At 41.5% G+C, this 15,979-nt stretch overlaps 1 protein-coding gene across 3 annotated transcripts in view; it reads left to right on the top strand.

The window, feature by feature from the left end:
* The window catches only part of Limch1 (LIM and calponin homology domains 1), a gene marked incomplete at its 5' end in the record, with an annotated part of 320,988 nt that overhangs the window by 105,830 nt on the left and 199,179 nt on the right, over nucleotides 1–15,979 (top strand).

Raw genomic sequence — 15,979 nt, 5'->3', positions numbered from 1 at the left:
TTTTTTTTTTTTGGTTTTTCTCCGGTACCGGGAACCGAACTCACGACCTTGCGCTTGCCAGTCAGGCGCTTTTGCCGCTGAGCTAAATCCCCAGCCCCTCTGCGATCTGTTTTTATGACACTGATTTTAGCCATGCGCTTTTGTTCCTGGAGCTTCTTTTAGCTCTGCATACTTTCCTCTTTCTTCCTGCCTACCCTAGCTCATCCCTGCTTTTCGGAAGACTTCTCTCTTTAAATCCCGCTCCTACTTGTGTATTTCACTTCTCTGAACATCTGCACTCAACTTGTCATTTGCCCTCTTAACTTTGCTATAAACTGGTTGTACATGGTGGTTTTTAATCTTCTTTCCTTTATGACTCGAAAAATTCCCCAGAGGGCTGGCAGGTCTTAGAGCACCTTTGGTCCCATCAATCCACTCTTCTAGCTTTTAAGAGAAGCAATAAAAGATTTTCTGTTGTGTTACTTAAATATTAGCTCTTCTGAGTTTTCAACTTTGGTGACTGTCTTAACTGTCTTCTGCTGCTATAACAGAATACTGTAGTCTCCGTAAATTATAAAGAAAAATCTTACTTCTCACAGTCCTGGAGGCTGGGAAGTTCAGGGTGATGCTGGCATCTGGCAAAGGTCTTTTGGATGCCTGAGAATATGGAAGAAGAGCAAGCAGGAATGGGGCAGCTGACCTTACAATAGAACCGCTCTTACGATAAGTAACCCACTGTAATGATGTCAGCATTGATTATGTCTCAAAGAGTGCCCTTCTTCATACTGTGACAATGGCAGTTTAATTTCAGTGTGAGTTCTGGAGGGGACATTCAACCATAGCAATAAAAAATATCATGTGTGCCATTGCAGCAAAAGTCAAGCAACACCTGCAGCTATCTGTTTACCCTCAGGCCAAGGGTTCACCAGCTCTGCAAAAAGCCAGCTTTTTTTTTTTCAAAAATTCCACAGAACCCTGGCCTCCACTATGCAAGGGTTTTTTTTTTTTTTTTTTTTTTTGAAGAGAAGTCTTAGACAAATTGGAAAACATGATATTATATCCCACTGGAGAATCTCATTAGCATATTGTCTGTCAATCCTGAGAAACTAAAATGTTTTTAAATTAAAAACAAACCCACAGCATTTCCCACACTTCCTTGACCATGGATCTCTGTTTCCCCATCAAATCTCCTAATATCCTGTGGAGCCTGTGGTCCTATAGAACATATTTTGGGAAACGATATTAAGCACTTTTCTCCTGACTAGGCCAAAGAATAAATATGAAGACCAATCTCCATGAAATCATAATTTAATCTCCCTAAAGACATAATGAGAAGAACAAATATTGCCTTTGCAATTTAACTCCACCCAATACCTCAGAATGACAACTTGATAAATGTTGATGAGTGTGGATGTTTTAAGGACTTGCCAATATCAAGAGTGGGAAAGGCTGAAAGGTATGTGATCTTTACTGACTCTTCTTGCAGGTGCTGGGTCTGTGTCTTCATCTTTTCTGGGGTCTGTCATTGTGTGCAGTGGCACATGCTGGTCCCATTGCTACAATGTGTTGCATAATGGATAAGGCTGAAGCGATTCAGGCAGAAGTTAAAAATAGAGGAAGAGCAGTGCTGATGTTCAGCATGAAGCCTTTCCCGCCTCCCCTCTGTTACAAACAACAGATCCATGTGTCAGCTGTGCAATAACAGGCCTGCTTTACCAGTCCTGTTCGTCACCTACCTAGATGTGTGATCAAAAGTCTGGTTTGGGTAGTTTGTGCCCTTATCTTGGAAGTGGAATATTTTCTCCCCTTTGTCCTCTAGAAATTTATTACAACCTAGGTGAATGCCTGAAAAGTTATTCAGTTAAAATTATATCACTCTACCCTAGCATGGATTAGAGACAGCAATTAGCTTTGCTATAATTTTTGGCTCTTTTATAGCAGAGGAGGGAGAAATGTGTTTTAAAAATTCAGTTAGAAGTACCTAAATGTTTATATAGTTATATGCTTAGTCTTCAATCATTATTTGATAAGATTCTTCAGTGTCATGGATATTCAGGAATGATAATACAGCTGGAGCGCTGCACTTAGGTTAACTGTGACTCATAATATATATTATACCGATAGTGTGTTTATAACAGGGTTTTGGAGGAAGTCACAAGGTCAGGGAGAAAGAGTTATGTCTGTTTCTTTTGTCCTGTGTAACCAGTGACATAGGGTTGAGCCTGAACTCAGTCAGGGGGTGGATTGAGGAATTTTTACACTAGGTAAGTGACAAACAGGACTGGTAAATTATATTGGTAATTGCTACATAGCAAAGATTCCTCATCCCGGTGAAACTAATTGCTCACCATTTAGTAGTACCTCATTGGTTCTAGGCCATCTCTCAGTGTATCTTTGTTACAGACTGTGTATCCCTCATCTGAAATGCTTGGGACCACAAGTATTTTGAGTTTTGGAATATATGCATATGGAAAACAAGCTCTCTTGGGAATGAGACCAAAGTCTGAACATAAAATAGATTTATGTTTCATATACACCTCATACACACAGCCTGAAGGTAATTTTAACATAATATCTTAGTAATTTTTTGAACGAAACAAAGTTTCCTGGTGGAATTATCATGTTGTTGCTCAAAAGGTTGCCGATTTTGGAACGTTTCAGATTGTGGGACTGCAGATTAGGGAAGCTCCACTTGTATAGAGAATTTCTAAAATATAATTAAGGCCCTCTTAGAACACAGTGAATGTTATAACTTGGTACAATTTCCTTTTCTGTTTTCCTTTGTTCCTCTCCCCAGTCTTTTGGATAATGAAGTTTAAGATGTTATGTGGACCCGAGTTCCTGTTGTTTGTTCCCTTGGTTAAACATGATCTCAGTCTACTAGGTTTATAAAAAAAGAACCTTTTTGTTTTTTCTTTAATTTCATGAGGGGATAATTCCGTGGGGCATTGTGTTTTTATAGTTATTTGTGACACCCTGGAGATGGGAATCTTTCTTCTTTGGTGTGTACCAAATTTGTAGCCCGAGCAATGTGTGCTTCTGTGGAAGCCAACGCGGTGGCTGCTCCCTCAGTCAGGGCAGGCGCCTCCCTCAGTGCTGTGTCAGCATGGCCATGATGGATGGCATTTAGCGGCCTGGGATTACCACCTGCCGTCTTCATCCCAAGCCAGGCCAAAGAACAGATTTCCTGCCATAATATATTGCTCGTAAGCTTCAAGAACCAGAGGAAGATAAGAAGGGAAATATTTTGTGGTGGAAATGGCCTTAAATGAGGCATTCTGTCTTCTCTCCGTCTCTTCCTCTCCACCCTCCATTAACACATACTTATTTTCCATTCCGTAGGGGATCAGATTGTATATAGGACCATTCAAGTTTGATTCTTTTGGATACTTGTGATGATTTTTGAGAAACAGAGATGAAAATCTGTTGACAAAACAAAAATTCTTATTATTTTACCCCCACAGCGTTGAGTGAATTGATGATAAATGTGCAGATATTTTCATATTTTTCTGGACTTAGGGGTTTATTTTCTTATTCAGTCTTGTGAGGAAAAGGCACATTAGGGGAAGAAGAAGCTGGCACAGGCAATGGGAAGTCAGGTTCTTATTTGCAACTCAGTTGATAATAGGGGAAATCAGCAGGAATCCAGACATGTTCCGTCAGTGTGGCCTACTGGTTAGGAGCATGGGCCAGGAGCCAGACCACCCAGCCTATTATCCTGGCTCTGCTACCTGCCAGCCCTGGGAAATTGGACAAATTGCTTAATAGTGTGTACTTTTATTTCTTCACTGGAAAGCAGGGATAATAATAACACTTATATCAGGCCTCTTGATGGCCCGCTGAGCACCTTTGTATAAATTTGAAAAAGACCTCTCCATGGGTAGATTCCATGGACTTAGTCAGGCTCTGGCTTTATGCAAGTTAAAAACACAGGACTCTTCCTTCAGAACGGTTTGCATGGTTTGGCGAACGCAAAGTGGGCCAGGTTAGGTCCAGTTTATCTGCTCAACTGGCTGCCCTTCTCCAGGGCATAATGGGTTTAACCAACTGTGATGGCGCTAACCACCACACAGGGCCCCAAGGAGTCAATGAGTCAAAGATAAAAACAGATGCTGTCATCATCACCATCATTTCAAGATGAGACAGAGTAGAAGAGTGTTCAGACAAGCCTGCAGGGTTGTGTGAAGGATTGTAGACTCAGAGAAGTGAAGCAGTTTGCTGGAAGCCCTGTGGTTAGAACCCAGTTGTCTTGGCTTTGGTCACCCCTTCCCCAGTGCTGATGAGGCGTCACTAGACGATTGTCGGAGTCCAGCAAAAGAACCATGGGTAGAGGATGGGGTTGAGGGGCACTGTGATCATATCTACCCAGCTCTTACCTAGGGCCATCCAAATAACAAACTCTCAGAAGAGATAATTTTTTAAGTTATCTAAAATGTACCAATAAGATCTGATTTTAAAAAATTTCCAAAACCAAACAGTACATTGATTCCCTTGCCCAGTATTCAAAGGTTCATTTAAAAATATATACTATGCAACAGTAATGTGTGGATCACAGCTACCATGATAATGGTGGATGCTGTAGTTTGAATACAGTGTGTCCCCTCCCAAACTGTGTTGAGGCCCAACTCCTCGATGCAGAAGTATTGGGAGGTGGGGCCCAATGGGAGGGCTCCAATCATGGGCCTGGGCCCTCGTGAATAGATGAATTCCATCTGCTAAGAGGAAGTTCTCACTTTCGTGGTACTTTTTTATTTACTTTGAGAGCCAGTTGTTACAAAGGATGGATACCCTCGTGTTTTGTCTTTTCCATACACCCACTTGCCCCTCCGTGAGCTGAAGCTATCCTCATGGTCCTGTGGCCCTGACTTTGTAACCTTTAGAACTATGAGCTGATAAACCTTTTTATGAATTACCCAGTCTCTGGAATTATACTATAGAACATAAAACGGACTAATATGATAGACTTGCACAATATTATGAGATGGATAGGTATTTCTGTCATATTGGAACTAAAACTTATTAAAAGTAGTATTTCTTAGTGCAAAAATATTTTCTTGAGAGCTTGTCTGGAGGTTCTAGCAGGGGAGCGCAGCTACTCGTATAACCTTGACCGAGGTATGGTCCTTCTCTTTTGGGGGGGTGGTCCTCTTCGACTGAGCGAGCACACAGCTTTGGGAGGAAGGCACATGGAGCGTTGTGGAAGGAAGGGGACACCAGCCTAGCCAGCCAGATCAGCCAAATCAACCCTGGTGATCATTAGGGTGACAGATGTCATGGCCAGATTGTCCTCACATCCAGTATGAAGTATTTTCTAAGTAAAGCTAACTGGAAAATGTATTTGGTTGCTAAGGAGGCAGTAAAATGAGGTTGAGCCACTGTGGAGGTTAGCTTATATATTCCCAGTACTCTTGTCAGTCTTTGTGAAATATAGCACGAGCTGCTATGGTTTGAATATAGTTTTGTCCTTTGAACTCATGTGGAGTTTAATTCCCAGTATGAGGTATTAAGAGAGTGGAAATGTAATCTGACTATGGTGGTCAGAGCGGGGCCTTTGAGAAGAGACTAGGACTAGATAAATCATTAGGGCAGGGTTCCTGTGATTGAATCCTGGTGACTTTATAAGAAGAAGGGGAGGGACCAGGGCACACATTCGTGCTCTTGCACACTCCCTCTCATTTGACATGGGATGCTTTGAGCTGTTTCAAGACCCTACCTGCAAGAGGACCCACACCAAACTCAGCCTCTGGACCTTGCACCTCTGATCCATGAGCCCAAAGAGGCCTCTTTTCTTTATAGTTTGCCTCAGATATTTCATTATAATATTATGAAACGGACACACGAGTCTAAAACATTACATAAAAACATAGCTCTGCTAATTGTTTATAATGATTACTCAACTCAAGAAATAGATTTTCTAGACCTTAGATACCTCCTGTGCCCCCTCCCTCCCAGTGATCAACTTGTCCCTCCTTCCCCAAAGCCACGCTCTTGCTTTTCTGTTGCTCATTGTCTTGCTGTTCTTTAGCCTTGAATTGCCCAGGTCAAACCTTCTTTTCAAAAAATAGGCTACTTGAAATGCCGTTATGCTATCTTTATACTGAGTATTTCGCCATGTTTTATTTTCACTTGGTAATCTAATACCTTGTTTGGATGAATTCTCAGTTTTTTTAACTTGACTTTGATGCCTTTTAAAATGCCAAGCACTGGCGCTGGACAGCAGTTTGTGGTTACTTTGGATTCTTAGCTAAAAACTGTTCTATTATTAGAATATCAAATAGTGAAATCGATCACTTCTACACACATCTCTACAATGGCTGCAGGACTGTGTGTACTTGGCAGAGCCTTCGGTTTTAGTTCTTTGTCCAAAATCAGGGAAGCAAGGGATTGACCCTTCTTCCTCTCCATCGTTCGTGCTAACGTCATGTCGAGTTGGTGGCCGGCCAGTGCCAATTCGGAGTAGTGAGTGGGTGAAAGAGTTGCACTTAATGTGGTGGTGAATAGTGACCCGACTGATAGTGACTGCCATCAAAACAAATATGGAGAAAATGCTCCTAGAAATTACTGAGCAGGCATTGGACAGGTTGTCGATCTAAATATTTACCTTGGATGACTGAGCTAGTTTCTAACATTTCATTGGGAATATTTTGAAACATTCAAAAGAAAGGAAGGAAGGAAGGAAAAAGGAAGAAGTGATTGGTTCAGTGAAACTCATATATTCACCACTTATTTCAACAGTAGTTAACATTTTCAGTATTTGCTTCCTACACACATATACACCCCTAGTGTTTTTCCAGCCATTTCAGAGTAAATTACATGTATCAGGTGACTCCTTCTGTAAATATCTTATTATGCACCTTGAAAGTACGTGTACATTCTCCTATATAACCGCCATACCATTATTACTCTTCTTTTTTTTAAAGTGAACAGTTGATCCCTGAGATTGTCAAATGACCAATACACATTCAAAATATCCCCGCTGTACCTGCCTGGCAAGCGCAAGGTCGTGAGTTCGGTTCCCGGTACCGGAGAAAAACCAAAAAAAAAAAAAAAAAGAAAAAAAAATATCCCCGCTGTAGCCCACATATCATCCATAAGGTTTCAAGTATTCAGTGAAAGCATAGACATTGTAATCTGTCATAATGTACCTTAGTCTCTTCTTTAAAATAGCAAGCCTTCCCTTTTCTTCATGACAGGGATGTTCTGCAGTCAAACTTTCACAGGGACTGTGTTTGTTGTTCTCTGGGTTTGCACAGTTGTCTCCTTGTAGTCTCATTCAGCGCAGTCAGATGTGCAGGAGGCCTTCACATGAGCTTGCTGGTCTGTCTTTGTGCCCAGCATGCACAAACCTGGATTCATATTTCACATGGCAAAGTTGCCTCAACTGAACTCTGTCTCCTAGGTAGTATTTCTGAATAACCATTTCAGCTACCTGATTTTAAACTCCTGTTGTGGGTTTTCTTCCCCTTAGATATAAAGCTTAAACAAAAAGTGCCACCCAAATAGATCTACCGTTTTTAGAAATTATTAAGTAGTAAATGTCCTGCTAGGTATTTTGGACCCTGATTTCTACCCTCTTAAATCTTTGTAAAACAGGCTTTTGTTTGGTGGGGGTGGTGTATAGACAGTATGAGGATTGAACCCAGGGCCTCATGCATGCTAACTAAGCGCTCCATCAGTGAGCTACTTCACCAGCTAAAATAGGCCTGTAAAACCATCTTGCAAGCAAGTGCTGGAGACTGGACTCATATCATAGTGTCAAGACAGAAAAAAGATAGACTTCAGATATGTTGGAGAGCGAGTATTGCCCTTGGTGGTTTGAACGTGTCCCTACATTATTGAGGGAGGCAGAGGGAGAACAAGGGGAAGTAGGTTGGATTGGGGACAGGCACCAAGGCTTTTGTACTCAGGACTGCCTGATTCAAAGACTTTGTACTTCACTGTGTTGAGGACTAAGTGACAGTTGCATAAACAAATATTAGCCCAGAACTAAAGTATTTAAGGAGCAACGTGATACCCAAGCAAAAATAGCTTCAGTTCGGGTGTGTCTCTGCTCCTCCTGTGACAAAACACTTAGCTCACGGCACTCTGCTGGTCCAGCTTCTTCCCGGGTTGTTCTTTTTTCTCAAATCAGTTGCTGAGGCTTTGGGTTTGGAGAAATCATCATGAGTGTTGCCTATCGTTCTCTGGGGCTTCTGTTTTGCCTTCTTGGACAGCAGGGCCAGCTTGAGGATGTATGAACACAGCCACATGAAGCCCACACACATCTTTAGACTGACCCATTTTCTGTGTCTAGATCACGCCACGGCTAGATGAGAGGATTTAATGCTCCCAGAGTGCCTTTGAGCCTCGGCTGTATTCTTAATTAGTTTTTTCTCTTTTATAGAGTCTGTCAATCTGTGGCTATAAACAGTGCCTTCTGGTTTTCTGATGACACGATGAAAATATAAATGGATTCTGCAGATTGCATTTTATTATCCTCAGTATTAAGCACTCAGCTGGTGCAAGAGGGAATCATGTTCCGATAATGTTGATTAAATAACCTCAGGCCTGGAGTTCTGTGTTGTTCCTTTGCCTGCCCAAACTGAACAGATATGGGGAGCTATAGTAACTAAAGAACATGTAGAGATATAACCACCAGAAGAAGGCGATTTGGGCCTGCAGTGGTGTTGTGGCCAGTGCAGCCCTGGCTGGGTGAAAGGAGGGCTGATTCTAGTCCCTCCCTTGCCACGGGCTTGCCACCAGCTAGTCTTGTGACCTTCAGCCAGTCAATTTGTAGGACATTACCTTTCTCACCTATAAGATAAAGGGTTGTACATAGAGGCTGGATTTGATTCTGGTGTAAAGAAGAGGTATGGATGGATCTATAACAAGATCCTTGGACGCTGTGTGGGTGACTTGTGAGGACTGTAGGTGGCTACTGCAGTTGTCTTGCTGACAGTTGATAGAGGCCTTGATTGCTGCCATAGCATACAGCAGAAAGGACAGACTTAAACTGTACTTTGGAGAGACTCCATTGCTCTTCCCGGTGGTTTGAATATGTCTCTGCTATTGGGGGAGGAACTTGGTAGTACCACTCGTTGACGTGGCAGTAACTAAAGGCTGGGTTAGGGCACAGACATGAAGTCTTTGTATTAACATATTCATGGTGAGGCTGTAAATGCATGACTGCCCCATCAGGCAGCTTGTACCACTCGATAGGACTGTCCTATGCCACCCAGTGGGACAGTCATGCATGTGCCACTGGTGGTTCAAGCCTGCAGGAACATGGTAATCTTGTTCAGTGTGAAATATTTGTTAGGTACTGAGGTGGAAATGTTGAGTGAGAAATTGGATATTTGATTGTGAGCTCAAGGGCTCAGTGCTCCATATAAGGATGTGAGCTGTCCTTCTGTGGGTACTGTCGAGAGCCAGGAGACTGGATGGAATTACAGGGAAATGAGAGAGGGCAGCATTATAGAAAGAGAAGAAAAGAGAAGTGAAAGTGGATGGGGGGGCGTTTTATGCTTTATAGTCAGGTGGTGAATAGGTAGAAGTCCCTAATGCAGTAGCTAGAGGAGAATTTAATGAGGCAGGGAAACCAGGAGTGTGGGCTGGTAGGAAACATGGGAGAGACAAGTGATCCAAAAAGGAGGGAGCAGTTGCTCTGTGCTCCTGAGACTTTGTGGTTAAATGAGGAAAAGCTTTAAGGATTAAATAACATGGTAATGCTGGAATGTAAGAGTAGAACCAGTACAGCGTGGCTTCCTTAAGATCAGGGAAGAAAGAATGGTAAGGACAACTGGGGAGAGAAAATCCAACAAGGCCTATAGCAATGTTATTATCAATGCCAGAAATGATAATGAAATGTATTGGTTCTTACCATGAGCTAGACTCTGTGGTACGTCAATTCATTGACCTTTCATGCCAACCTGTGCAGCAGGCAATGTTATCGTGTCTCTGTTAGGGTTGGTACAGATTCCTTCACCTGCCTGAGATAATGTAGTTTACGCTGGTGCAGCTATGAGTTAAGCTCAGGTCTAACTCTTGATGCTTTAAGGATGTTCAGGGAATTGAATGAGGATGGCTTGCAGGTGGCTGATCTATAATGATAGGGTAATGAATGCTGGATACTCATGTAGGATTTTGTGCTATGAAAGGAAGGAGAAGAGCAGGATGATGCTCGAAGGGCTGGACTGCATAGTGTTTTTAGAAAGGGAGGGAACTCATTATACTCCCAGAAGGGGATGAAGGCTGCAGTGGACTGAGTAAGGTAGAGATGAGGGGTGGGAAGGGACACGATCCAGAGCCTTGATAGAGAAATCCAGTCTAGGGAAGTGGATATATATGTGTCTTGTCCTTGCTCTGGCAGAAGATGAAGAGGTAGGTGTAGATACGATGTGTGGAGAGATGGGGGAAGTGAGGTATACCGGGGTCTTAAGGCTAAGCCATCTCAGTGTGATTTTAGCACTGTGGTCATCAGCTACACATGGTGGGAAAGTCCATGAGGATGTAACTGGAATGACACTTTGCGGGGGGAAATCACAGCCTTCTGAGAAGTGCACCCACTTTTACACAACATAGGGAAAATATCCATGTCTCAAAAGTGAAGGGAAGATCTATTCAAGCTTATATTTTGTCCCAGTTGCTTGAACCCAGGGGCCATAATTTTGTCAGCCAACTGAATCTCCTCTTCAGATCATTTGCTAGGGATTGCCAACATTTATTTAAAATGCTCTCAAGACCTGCGGTTTGTTAGTGGGTGATAGTTTGTCTAACAGATTGCTTTCAACAAACAACATAAGATTAATGAAGGTATTTCTGAAATATCATTTATATACATGGTAGTGATCAGGCTGAGAAACTGTTTCTTGGCAGACTTTGACTCTTTGTAGCAATTACATAATTACAACAGTAACAAAGTAATTAGCAGAATGTAGCCTTGTGATATACAATGTGCTACATTATAAACACATTGTAAAAATGTTGCCATGAAGTTGTGTGGTTTTCTTTATTAGACTGGCTCTTTAGAGTTCTCTGAATTTCAGTTATTTGAGCAGAACCATGGGTGTAGACAAACTCAGAAACAGAATTACCTTTGAGCCCCAAGGAAAGGAAATCAGATACAGATGAGCTGCCTCAATAATCACTTGCATATAGTAGTTATAAGGCCCTTTGTTCTATTTTTGGTTTAATTGCTAAGTCAGGAGAAAGGGTTTTCCCCCCTTGAACACCATCAGGGTTTTGGGGAGGTAGTCATTCCTTGACTATTTTAGTGTGCATGGTCCTCCAACAAGTAATTGAGTTGAATTAATCCTGAACCACGAAGCGGGCATTGGGCTTCCCTGAAAAGCACATAGGGTGTGTTGATGACATAATGACCACCATAAGTTCTTTCAGGGCTCCTCTTGAATAGAGAGACCTATGCATGAGTCCTGAGGATCCTTCTGCCTTGGGAGGTGTGTTATGTCCACTTTTAATATGATTGTGGTGTCGAGGAGTTTCTGTCCATGCATTCCTACATCCCTGTTTGTGTGTGTCTTTAATAATTAAACGCATTAAGGCCATTATGTTCAACACCTTTAGGTGGGAACCTGTAGGAACTTTGGATTCTGCTGTGATGAGTGAGAGGGAGATCTTGGAGGCTGTGAGTGGAGTGGCGGCTTGAGCTGACTTTAGAGGCTCAGACTAGCCGCTGCTTGAGACTAGATGGTTGGCCACAAGGGCGGAAGCATCGAGGCCGGTTAAGAGACCCCTGAACTATCCAAAGGAGACATCAGCAGCTTGGAGGAAGATGGTAGAATGGAGGTCGTGAGCAGCAGTCAGATTCAGCCTAAGTTCTGAAGTTGAAATCAAGAAGGTTTTTTTTTAAAAGCAGCATTTTAAAAATTGGTATATGTTTGTGGTACATAAAAATTACATTCATTTTTGGGGAAATTGGTGTGCGTGCACACACACATGCACGCACGCATGCGTGCACGCAGTATGTCGATTATTTTTCATCCCTGCCCTGTAACCTTCGCTTTTCTCCTTTCCCCTCATCTTCTTGCACATCTCTAAAAAGTCTGCCTTCCTGTTCCTTACCATCTCTCCTTTCTTTTATTCTTTATTTATATTTTGTGTTTCTTATATCTGAGAAATTATGCAATATTCAACATTTGCAGTCTGATTTATTTCACTTAGTATCATGGTCTCAAGATCTATCCATTTTCCTACAATGACCTGAGTTTCATCCTTCTTTGTGACTGCATAGTGCTCCATTGTGGATATATACCACAATGAACAAGATTTTTGGTTTGATTGCTAAGTCAGGAGAAAGGGTTTTTTTTCCCTTTCTCCTGAACAAGATTTGTTGCTGGGTGTGATGGGTTGTGAAAAACAGGGGTCAGCATGACTCTTAGAGTTTTGGGCTGAACAATTGAAAGGATGGAATTTGAGAGATGAACTGATCAAATGGGTGAGAGACAGGATTTGGGGAGATGGTAAAGTGTGCCTGGCATTCATGCTGCTCTTCACCTGCTGGCCCAGGATGCTTCTGAGCCTGGGCTCTTCCCAGCCAGCTCATAATCCCAGGGCCCCGTCACAGGCTGTCTTTAAAGCTCAGCTCAGCTTCCCTTCCTGCCCTTGTGTCTTTGGGGAGGGATCTGCTATTATGATGTGGTTGCTGGCTGGTCTGGAAGGTTCCTTGGAGCCCTCAGCAAGTCAGGATCCAGGTGGGATGGTTGGGGAAGGTTCGGGCCATCGCTTGTCACTTCCCCTGCAAATGGGCTTGATGACTGGTTCCCCGCAGCTACTTTGCTGTTAATTGCCGTGACTTGTGCTATCATGAGGGAAACAGTAATTAGCAGTCTTTATAGTTAGGGTATATGACGTGTGACATGGTATATATCACATAATAAATACATCATAGAGATGTTGCTGAGAGAGGTCATTGAGACAGGTCATCTAAAACCTTGATTCTGGTGAAAGGTCTTCCCTTTGTGATTCGGTATTGATGGCATAGTTTAGTATATTAGTCCATTTCCCATTACTATGACAAAACAGCTGAGGCAGGCTAACTTTATTTAAAAAGGAGGTTTACTTGGCACACCATTTGGAATGCTGAAAGGTACAGGTTCTGATGAGGGGCTCTCCTAGACTGTGGCATGGTAGGTGTGCAAAGGGAGAAATCACATCACCAAAGAGGAAGCCCAGGGTGAGTGGTGGTCCACGGTCCCTCCTAAAGACCCTGGGGACTCCCACTAGGACCCATACCTCCAGGCCTCACCAACTCCCAACGCTGCCACCTGGGGACCAAGCTTCCAGCACAGAAACTTTAAGGACACAGACAACAGCCAAACCCTGGCATTACCCTGGGTGTGGGCACTGCAGAGTTTCCCACGGAGATGGGTCACGTGGGGACCTTTTAGGCATGCTGGCTTCGGCTTAGTGTCGCTAGCGTGTATTTCTAACGTTACCTCCAGGTGAAGATGCTGCCACTCTCACAGGTCTCAGGACCGCATTTCCAGGGCGTAGTTCTTGTTAAATTGCAGGACTCTCTTCAGCTTTTTATTCTCTTAACAAAGGTGTTGGCGCATGCACCCTAAATACTCTGGAAGAGAGTGCTGCGGTGTTTAAAGTCTGTGTTTAAAATGTTAGCTTTTGAAAGGCATCTTTCTTTATTTTTTAGTACCTTGGAAAAATTATTTATTTACAAGCTGTTCAGAATGAATTTTTATCCATTTTTGGAACCTCCCCTCCAATAAAGATGAGGGGTTATTAACAAAATAATTTTTGAGTCATTGCATTACATTTTTTGTTTGTTTGTTGTTTTTCTTCTGGTACCAGGAATTGAACTCATGACCTTGCGCTTGCCAGGCAGGCGCTGTGCTGCTGAGCTAAATCCCCAGCCTCCATTGCATTACATTAAATTGCCTACTGGGTTGTCCTTCTAGAGAGAGTAATAATGAAGATTTTTAAATAGAATTTGAGCTTCGGTTTATGGAAGAATTGAGAGCATTTGGTTTCCTCAGACTGCTGTTTTATCAGCAATTAAAGAAAAGCTTTTTGGGGTTTTTCTAAGATAAAATTCAATATATCTGTATAGCTCTATCTATCTATCTACCTATCTATCTATCTATCTATGTATCTATCTATCTATCCATCTATCCACCCATCTATCTGTCTATCCACCCATCTATCTATCTATCTGTCTGTTTGTATCTGCATATCATAGAAAGTTTTAGGAAAATTTTAAAAAGCAAAATAAAAATCACGTGTTATTTCCACCATGAAGAAGTAGCATATTGGTATTGTGTGTGGGTGTGTGTGTGGGTGGGTATGTGAGAGGCTTGTGATGTCTGTCTGGCTTTGGCATCAGAGTATTGCCAGCCAAATGGAATGAGTTGGGAAATATTATTACCTTTTTAATTGTCTGGAAGAGTGTGAATACAGTTACATTATTTCATCCATAAAAATTTGGTACAGTTGGCCAAATAAATGTGATAAGCCTCTATCTAGGCCTGATGTCTTCTTTGTGGGAGTGTTGTCCCTTCCTTTATTGAGTAACTATAGTTGTTTGTGTCATGGAATTTACCAGGTGGTTAATTTATTAGCACGAAGTTATTTAAAAGATTTCCTTGTGGGGCTGGGGATTTAGCTCAGTGGCAAAGCGCCTGCCTGGCAAGTGCAAGGTCATGAGTTCAGTTCCTGGTACCAGAAAAAAAAAAAAAAAAAAAAAAAAAAAAAAAAAATTTCCTTGTTGTCCTTGTAATATTTATAAGATCTATAATGATGCCATTTGTCATTTCTTATATTGGTACTTTATATCTTCTCTCTTTTGCATGTACATTTCCCTCAACTATCATTTCAGTATTTTTGCATACTTTTTAATCTTGCTGTTTTTTTCTCTACAACATACATTGTAATTTATTTTAAATTTCTTTTTTCATCAGTGTATGATATTTAGAACTGTGTTAGTTTTTAAATATTTGAAAGATATTTCTGTTGTTAATCTAGAATTTAGTTCCACTGTGGTCAGTGAACACACTTTGTGTAAATGCATTCAGGTATATTGAGAATTGTTTTCTGACCTAGGATTAGATCTGTCTAGTTCATTATGAACTAAAGAAAAACAATGTGATTTATGTTGGAAGGTAGGGTATTCTAGAGGTGTCAGACCAGTGTTTGGTTGATAGTGTTCACAGGATTTTTTGAATTTACATGTATTGTCAATATATTGAAGAGAAATATTTAAATCTCTGGTTCTAATTATGGGTATGTCCACCTCTTTTACAGTTCTGTTTTGGCTTATGCATTTTGAACTTTTTTTTGGACCATTAGGTCTCCTTAATCAGCTAATCCTTTTATCATTATGAAATGACTTTGCCCTTATTATTGTTCTTTGTTCTAAAATTTCTTTTGTCTGATATGAATATGATCACTGCAGCTCTCTTGTGGTTAGTGCTTGCATGATGTATCCTTTTCACCTTCCTCTCTTTTTTTCTTAGTACTGGACATCAAACCCAGGCCCTCATGCATGCTCGAAAAGTGGTCTACCACAGGGCTATGTAGCCAGCTCTCCCACATGTCTTTTTACCCTGTCACTATCTTTATATTTATGTTACTATTGTGCACATTTGTAGGCAGTACATAGTTGGGTCTCACTTTTTTTAACCAATCTGATAATCTGTGTCTTTTAACTGGAGGTATTAGGCCCATTTATATGTAATGTTATTATTGATATGTTTAGGCTTAAGTCTGTAATCTGTTTGTCTTATTTTTTCCATCTGTTCTTTGTTCTCTTTTCCTGTTCATTATTGCTATGTATTATTATTATTTTCCCTTTTATTACAGTGATATTTTCTAATGTTCAATTTTATTTCTTTTATTGGCTTATTACTGGTAACTTTTTTTTTTGTCTTTTTGAGACAGGGTCTCACTATACAGTTCAGGCTGGCCTTGAACTCACTTATGTAGCCCAGGTTGGCCTCGAACTTACAATGATTCTCCCACCTCACCTCCTGAGTGCTGGGATTACAGGCAT

Source organism: Chinchilla lanigera, unplaced genomic scaffold (assembly GCF_000276665.1).
Source record: "Chinchilla lanigera isolate Chin_1 unplaced genomic scaffold, ChiLan1.0 scaffold00042, whole genome shotgun sequence".
NCBI classification, from domain to species: Eukaryota; Metazoa; Chordata; class Mammalia; order Rodentia; family Chinchillidae; genus Chinchilla; species Chinchilla lanigera.
The sequence above is the reverse complement of the archived record's forward strand: the minus strand, read 5'-3'. Positions and strand labels throughout refer to the sequence as shown.